The sequence below is a fragment of the Chinchilla lanigera genome, unplaced genomic scaffold (genome assembly GCF_000276665.1).
Source record: "Chinchilla lanigera isolate Chin_1 unplaced genomic scaffold, ChiLan1.0 scaffold00069, whole genome shotgun sequence".
Taxonomy (NCBI): domain Eukaryota; kingdom Metazoa; phylum Chordata; class Mammalia; order Rodentia; family Chinchillidae; genus Chinchilla; species Chinchilla lanigera.
Window position 1 is genome coordinate 7,778,665 of NW_004955470.1, and position 8,289 is coordinate 7,786,953.

General features: G+C 47.4%; 1 protein-coding gene across 4 annotated transcripts in view; it reads left to right on the plus strand.

The window, feature by feature from the left end:
- The first annotated feature begins 1,163 nt into the window (after nt 1-1,163).
- Nucleotides 1,164-8,289, plus strand: part of Il1rl1 (interleukin 1 receptor-like 1) — a 69,330-nt gene continuing 62,204 nt past the window's right edge. The window contains exon 1 of one of the 4 annotated variants that reach the window (XM_013522848.1): nt 1,164-1,403. The gene's annotated coding sequence lies outside the window, so the exon portion shown is untranslated. Of the gene's footprint in view, nt 1,404-5,221; nt 5,246-8,289 lie in introns of those variants that run through there. The other 3 variants (XM_013522847.1, XM_013522854.1, XM_013522853.1) reach the window with 3 other exon arrangements.

Below are 8,289 nucleotides of genomic sequence, written 5' to 3' on the forward strand. Positions count from 1 at the left end.
GGTGGTTGTGGTTCTGCTGGGACAGCAATTGAAGTCATCCCTGTGCAGTGAGAGCATGGACGTTAGTATCACTGACTCTGACCTTGAGTCTTCAGAACTCCTTGAGGGATGTTTGCAAAACCAGTTTCAGGTCTGTGATATTACTGAGAGCTCGCATCACTGGACCCGCAGAGCGATCTTGCACAGTGATCTTGCCTTCCAGAAGCACCTCCTCCGCTCCTTAACCTTCTCTTTCTCCTCCTTTTCCTCCTTTCTCTTATACGGACACAGACACAGACACAGACACACACACACACACACACACACACACACACGAGTCCACCAAAGAATGTTTATATCAGGAAAAGGAAAAGTTGCATAAATATTTTAATATGAAATTTATTGAGACATCATGATAATAATACAAGCTACCTTTGGCCTCTACAATTATAGGAAGTGCTCAAAGTGTTGGTCACTAACTTCCAGACATTTATTAATATGTCAAAATGCTGAAGTGTGTATACATTTTTAGCAGAACACACACACACACACACACACACACACACATATACAGATTCAAATGTTTTGGGATCAGATATTCTTTTTAAGAGCTCTTTGTATCAGATGTAGCTCTAAAAACCAACTTTAGGCGGATATGTAAAGGACACTAGAAATATAAAAGGAGCAAAGGACAAACATGATATCATGCACTTCCTAATACACATTAGCAAAGTCATTATTCATAGAATGTGCATGGCATATGCTAGAACTTTCTTTGGGGTTAAACCACAGGCCTATCACTTTCAACCTGGGGCTTTTACAGAGTGTAGCACTTAGACCTGCTATTCGGCGGGGAGGTCATTTCTCCTTCACAGTTTACAGCAAGTAGCACCAGTGTGCAGGGAGCCCCAGTGGCCACACGGCGTGGAGTCTCAGAACCCCTCCTGACAGACATTGTGCTCCAGGAAACCCCTGTCAGGCTGCAGAGGTGGCAGCAGCTGGAACCTATTAGTCACTCTATCTCCTTAGTCTTCCTCTTTCCATTTTAGTCAGTGATGTGCATGATGTGTGGGCATGAGCAGAAGGCGACTGATGATGAATCGGGTGTGGATTATTTCTGGGGGAAGCTCTCCGGGGGCAGAGGAACAGGAGGGGGCCCGCCCCTGTGCACAGGAGGGGCTGGAACAGGGGTGCAGGAAGCAGGGAGGGGAGCAGTGGAGATGACCTCAGAATCCAAGCTGTGCCGACGTAGAAATAGAGGAGGACAATGGCTAGAACAGCAGCGGGTGACTTCGTGGAGTCCTGGGGATGCCAGCCTCCTAGCTTCTGCAGAAGCCCATCCTTAGGTGCCCTTCAAAAGCCAGCATCAGAGGCCTGGGCCTAAGAAGACTCCCAGGATGGACTGCTGCAGGTAAGGTCCTGAGGTGAGTAAGGCTACAGGTGGTGGCAGGGGAGGACAGGCTGTGTGAGGGGTGTGGGCTCCGATGCCACCACGGTGACTGCATGGTGGGTGAAGTCAGCAAAGGAAGCACAGGGAGGCTCCCTGAGAATGTCTGGTTACTGGGAAGCAGGCGGCGTGTGAAGAGGTGTGCTTCTCGGGCAAGGCCGAGTAAGAGAGAGAGCACTGCAGACCATGCACAGGACTTGGCCGAGATGGGTGATGGTGATCATGGAATGAAAGGCATGCATCTCTTCCTGTTTTGTTTTAGACAAGCTTCTCCCTGACCTCGTTTCCCGTTGTGCTCCCACTCATGCTACAGAAACAAGTTCATGATAGACAACAATCCCTGCCCTGCAGTAGATCCTCAGACATCTCATGTAGGCGTGCAGCAGCATTCGACACTCACTGCTTTCTCTGCCCTAACTCTTCTTTCCTCTTGGCTTTTGGGGTGGAAGCCACCCTTGGCTTTCTAGGAACTCCTGGTGCTCTTCCACTACCTCTCACTCATGTCTCTGCATGACTGCAAGTGTTGGACAAAGCTTTATGCTCATCCGGTTTTCCTCTCACTTTGCATTCTCTGGCGCCATCACATCTGGGGTTGGAGTTACCACATAACACTAACTGCCCCATCTTTTACCCCTAGTTCTTATTTTTTAGTTCATAGGTTTGACTGCCTACTTGACATTTTGCTCTGATGCCCTAGAGAACCTCCCAATTGAACAGTTTTAAATCTAACTCAAGTTATCTTCTCCATAAATAAAACACAACACACCGTGAACAAGCCCGTCTTCTTCCTCTCTTCCATATTACGGGAAATAGCATCCCCAGCCAGCTGACTGCACAAACCGAGAAACTAGAGCCTGTTGTGGTGGCACAACCTGTGACCCCAACACTCTGGAAGGCTGAGACTGGATGATTGCAAGTTTGAGTTCAGCCTGGGCAAATTTGCAAGCCCCTGTATTAAAATTAAAAAAAATGAAAAAGTGCTGGAGGCTTAACTCAGTGCAAAGCCCCCAGGTTCAATCTCCAGTACAAAGAAAAAGAAGAAAAGAAAAAGTAACAAAAAATTAAGGCTTTTCTTTCCTATCAGTTTTATCAGAAAGTGCTACCATCCTCATTTCAGGTATCTTGTCTCCACCTCTGCTGCCAGCACCTTTTTCTGAGCTACCCTGACTCCCTGCCATGTGTATGGCAGTGACTTTATCTCTGATTTGCTATTTCAAGCATTGTGCTCCAGCTCTTTGATAAGATCCCCATGGAGTGGGGCGGTCCATGTTCCACACCCCTGAATCTGGGAGTGCTTAGGATGGCCCTGGAAAGAAGCACCATTAAAGCAGCACTGTGTGGCTTGGGAGTGGGGTCCCAAGGGCACTGCCTTATTGCCTTGCTCGCTGGAGCTCTCGTGTTGCAAACCACAAGAGGCAGTGCCCCCTTCCTTTAGGTAGAGACCACATGCTTGGAGATTCTGGTCTCTGTGTGATCTCAGCTAGGCCCAGACAAGCGAGTGAGCAGGCTCTGGATGATCTCACCCCCATCATCGAGTCATCCCCAGTTTTTCATTCTTCCCAGCTAAAGCCTCAGACCCTATACAGAAGTCCCAAGTCCCATTCAGTTTCTTCCTCCACCTTCTTGTCTGGTCAAATTCCAGAACGATAGATTCCATCTGCATAATAAAAAGGTTGCTCTAATCTGGTGAGTTTTGGAGTAATTTGTTATGCAGCAATAGCAACAGCAATGTTGATGCATCTCATTGATGTTCAAAGATTTAAAGAGAAGATAAACACAGTGAAGGATTAGACAGAGCATCTAACAGAGATATGGAAACAAACAAAAAGAAGCAAACAAAATTGTTGTACTAACAGTATCTGTAATGAATCTTACTGGATGGGCTTAACTGCAAATTAACTTCATAGAAAAATATCAGTGGACTTGAAGACAGGTTAATAGAGACTAAAGGGCTGTAGTGGTTGTGGAGGGGACAAGGATGGGGGAAAAAGATTTGGGGACAATACTGAGCAGTCCAGTGCACATGTAACTAAAATGTCAGGGAACAAAATGTTATGAAGAAAAAGTCATGGAAAAAATTCAAAATTTGTTTAAAGAGAGGAATGGAAAAGAAAAAAATGAGACAAGAAGGAAAAAATGGAAGCAAAACTTTTGTAAATAAAGAGAGGAAGAGGGGTTGAAGGGAGGATAGGGGAATGAAAGAAGAAAAGGATCAAACTATGTCATGTACAGGTACAAATTCATCTCTATGATAAGTGAGATTATTATGTATACCTAAAATGTACCGGTCAACTTAATAAACAACAACAACAAAAAGAAGTAAACGCACAGTTCTAAGGAGTTCAGCGGTCATGAGTAGATTAAGTACAAAAAGACACAGCCTAACCAGTGTTGAAAACCAGTGATACAGAGAAAATGTAAGCCCGAGGGGAGCAAAACACACTACACACAACAAAATTGATGAAAATAATTGTTGTATTGTGAGAAACAATGCAAACCATCTTAAATGGCTTAAATGCACTATAGTTTAGAACACTGCAAGAATAATTGCTCATGTATATTTTTATATCCAAAGAAAATATCTTTAAGAAATTAAAGTGAAATAAAAACACTCTAAAGCAAATCAAAGATGGGAAAATTATTTACCAGCAAAGCTTTAGATAAGTTAAAAGAAGTTAACAGCTGTGTCCACTTATCAGTTAAAATTATCCTTTAGAAGCAAAAATGATGACCCTCAGACTGGCTCATTAGAAAATGTCTTGGTGTTTATTTTTTGCCTTGTTTTCACTATTTCTCACATCAGCATACCTTAAGGGTATTCAACATGGGAAATAACCTCATTGAAATTGAGGATACCAACTTACCTTTGTCTGAATACTGAAGAATGAATTTTGGGGGGAAACTGAGTCAGGTGAACAGAAAGCATTCAGAAAAGGAGAGGAGAGACGATGGAATGGTCTGGGTTATGGGTGATGAGTGCTCAAGCAGGGCGTTGGCTGTGGGCCAGGAGGGAAGAGGAGGATATTCACGTGCTGCAGAATCAATAAAGCGCTGGTTCACGGCTGACGTGAGGCACAAGGAGAAGATTCCAGTGTGCTGAGTCGGGGCCCAGGGACAGTGGGTAAGAACTCACCCCTTCCACTTCTAGGGGCAGGGAGGAGGAGGCAAAGCTGGGACGTCAGTGAGGCAGAAGGAGGCTGGGAGAAGTAGCAACTCAAGTTGGATGCCCTCGGCGGGTTGTGCAGTGCCTCAGTGCTGAAGCGATCAGGAACCAGGTCACATCTGAGCTCAGGCTGGTGCCCTGGGGTTGCTATATAATTTATCCATACCTCAGTTTCCTTTCTTCAAAGATTGGAAAACCACAGCCCTGTCTCTGGGCTGTCGTGAGGATTACAGCACTATGGAGGACATGAAGGTCGACACTGCCCCTGCCCCGTGGCCCCGTGCAGGAAGAGGGAGCAGGGCCTGCTATCACATCCAGTCGCTCTTGCTATGCTCACGGTTGCCTTGGAATGAAGCTCTGTTACTACAATCTCAGAATCCTAAGCACCAGCGTACCGCCAGTCACAGAGTCCGAAGTAGCATAGTGCTCTTATTACGATCACAGTCCCAAGGAATGAAGCACTGGTACCAAGCCTAGAGTCCTCGTGAGCGCAGGACTTGTCTGACTACAGAGTTCTGGGAGCCTTGCAGCAGCGGGGGACCAGGGGACAACTGGTGAGGACAGATGAAGGAGGACAGAGACTGAGGAGAGTCCACTGGATGTAGTGCTTATGGGGTGATGACCTTCCGGTGAAGAGGTTGAACGTTAAGAGCATGGTGGGTGGGAACAATGTCAGCTGCAGAGCTTTCTCCAAAGTAGCATCACGACATAAAAGCCTTCAGCCTCTGAGGGCTGCAGTTTTCTTTCCCCTTGGCCTGGCAGGACTCTGTCCACCCTGGGGACAGAAGTACGCAGTGGTTTGGAGGTGGAACAGGGCAGAAAGGCAGCCAGGAGTCCACTCTGGCAGGTGACCCAGGCAGGCGCCTGTGGTGTGGGGCTCACATGGTGTGGATGAGGGCACTAGGAGCTCGTTGTTCTGTCCCCAGAGCACCATGTGCCTACGTACTTCATACCGAGAGGTGACATCGAAAGGCTTCTGTCTGTCTGTAGGGCTCACAGTCCGGCACCTGCATAGCCCAAAGCCATGGTATGTGATGGTGGTGTTGGTGCTGGGGACTCTTCCTGGGTCCTTGAACACACAGAGCTTATATTGGCTAATGCTTCTCTTCTGTGTCCATTAGCTGGAATTTGATGGATTTAGTACTGGTTCATAGAGTACTGCGGGGTCCATGAGCCAGGAGCTGCGTCTTGACCTCATGGTCACTCAGCTCCGCCACTGGGCAAGGCCTGCTTTCTAGGACTCCTCTCCCCCCAGTATCGTCATCATCTTTGTCCTTCAGACTGAGGTTCAAAGCTCGCTTGGCTCTAATTCATAGCAGAGCTGAGATCCCAACCCAATCATCTCATTTCGGCCCTGAACCTTTCTGGCGCTTCCTGGTTGGCACTGATCCTGTGAAATCCTTCTTCACACAGGTCCCTTCCAGCCTGCTCGGGGGCCAACACTTGCACCCGCCAGGCATTTGTGATCCCAGAGGAATCATACTCTGAGTTGGTAAATGCCTGGCTGAGTTTGTAGTAGTTGTCTGATTCTATAGTGAGAAAGGATGCTTACTAGAAAAGAGTAACAGGGAGCTGTGACAGCATTTTGTCACCTTTGGAAAGACAGTTGAACATGGAGAAGGGAAGCCAAGCAGAGAGGTTGGCAGGAGCTGACTGGAGGGAGGGGACCTGGGCAGAGGGTAGGGAAGCGAGGGAGGGAAGTGAGAAAGAAGGGCAGTGTCCTAGGAGGAAAGGGCTGGGCGGGGAAGGAGCTTGCAGCTCCCAGGGCAGGCAGAGTGTGGAAGCGCCGGCTAGGAGGTGCATCTCAGTGCTCAGGGGGGACGTGCTCTAGGGGAGGTGTCACCCTGTCCCTTTCTGAGGTGGCTCTTGGAGAAGGCATTGCCCAAAGCAGAGTCATCAGCCTGATGTGACAGAGCTTCTACCCAGGGAGGGGTCAGCTTCCTCCATCAGCGACGGAACACTCAGCAGAACCAGAGCTATGGCTGAGTGGGGCACAGGGACATTGCCCACGGGCGGGGACAGGTGGTGGTAGAGCAGCCCTGCTACGTACAGTGTGGGTTGGGGGTTTCCGTATTCGTAGCAATGAGACGCAGGGTGACACAGCAGGGACGGGACAGCCAAACCCTGCTGCTGGGTCCTCGGGGGCTCTGTCAGATGCGCCTGCCTGCAAGAGCAATTTCATGGGTAGAAAGATGATTCATGGATGTTTTTTAGTTTAAAAATTAATATTAAGTTTGTCAAAGTTAGAAATGTAAAACTCTAGGTAATTATGGGCAGATGATCAGCTTGAAATCACATTGCATGGTATATAAGTCTAGCATATTTTGATGAACTGTACCACTGGGTTATCTCATTTATAAAGTTAGCAAGAGAAATATATTTAAACACTTGTATTGCTTTTAAGTTTCCCTCTGAAGCACTTTGAGTAAAACATCCCCAGGCAGCGAAGTCATTCTTTCTCTTGCACTTTCCCGGCCCTTCCCTCCTCCCCCTCTTTCTGTTAGTATGTGTCTGCCCTGCAGAATGACCACACTGGACGGCAGGAAGTGGTGAATGTCCACACCGTGTCTTCATCATTCCCATGGCCTTTCCCTCCCACCCTGCTCTCTCTGCTTGCCCGGACTCCCTTCCTCCCTCCAAAAAGTCTATCCCTATTTCCGGCTGTCTCTCTTTTTTGCTCTTTGAATTATTTACGTTTTGGGTTTGAAATCGTTCTTAAAAAGTTTAAATCTCTAATGGATTCTGGTGCGCATAGGAGCTTAGTCTTTGTGTGGAAGCCCAGGAAGGCCTCCAGCTCAAACTGCAAATCTAAATCAGCTGATGACAACTTTTTAGCAAGCACACAGGGATGGGGGTGCAGCTCGGTGGTAGGTGGCTGCTTTGCCTGCACAGGGACCTGGTTTCAATCTCTAGCATTGCCAAAAATCCCCCACACCAAAGCCACAAACAAAAAGCAGAAAGTATTTCAGGACTGTTAGTCTATGTTTTATGTGGTTTTTTTTTTTTTTTTTTTTTTTTTTTGAGACAGGGTCTCGCTATGGAGTTCAGGCTGGCCTTGAGCTCACTTTGTAGCCCAGGCTGGTCTTGAGCTCGCAACAATCCTCCTGCCTCAGCCTCCCGAATGCTGGGATTACAGGAGTGCACCACCATGCTCGGCTAGGACTGTTATTCTAATAAGTCAGCTTCCTAGACATTACAAATCCACGACTTCAAATATATTCAGGTTCCTTAACACAAAAAGCTGCAGCGCGGTCTCCACTCTCACTGCTCACACATGTGCCTGTCTTCCGGTCCCAGAGGACGGGCTGCAGTCACCCTGAGTTCTGCATTCTGTGCTCTTCCATATACTTAAGGCTATTTAAAAGTGACCTGATTGATTATGGATATGCCACATGGGTTTGCCTTGATGTGTGGTCACAAATCCAAGGTCATTTTACTGACAAATTCTATAAAACATGAAAAATAAATTGTGCACACTTACTTTAGCACATGCTCAGACTTTGTTAACAAATCTATTTGAAGTCTTTGGTTAGAAAAGGCCCAACTGCTGGGCGTGGCGGCACATGCCTGTAATCCCAGCACTTGGGAGGCTGAGGCAGGAGGATCCTTGCAAGTTCAAGGCCAGCCTGGGCTACAAAGTGAGCTCAAGGCCAGCCTGAACTGCATAGTGAGACCCTGTCTCAAAAAGACCAAAAAAAAA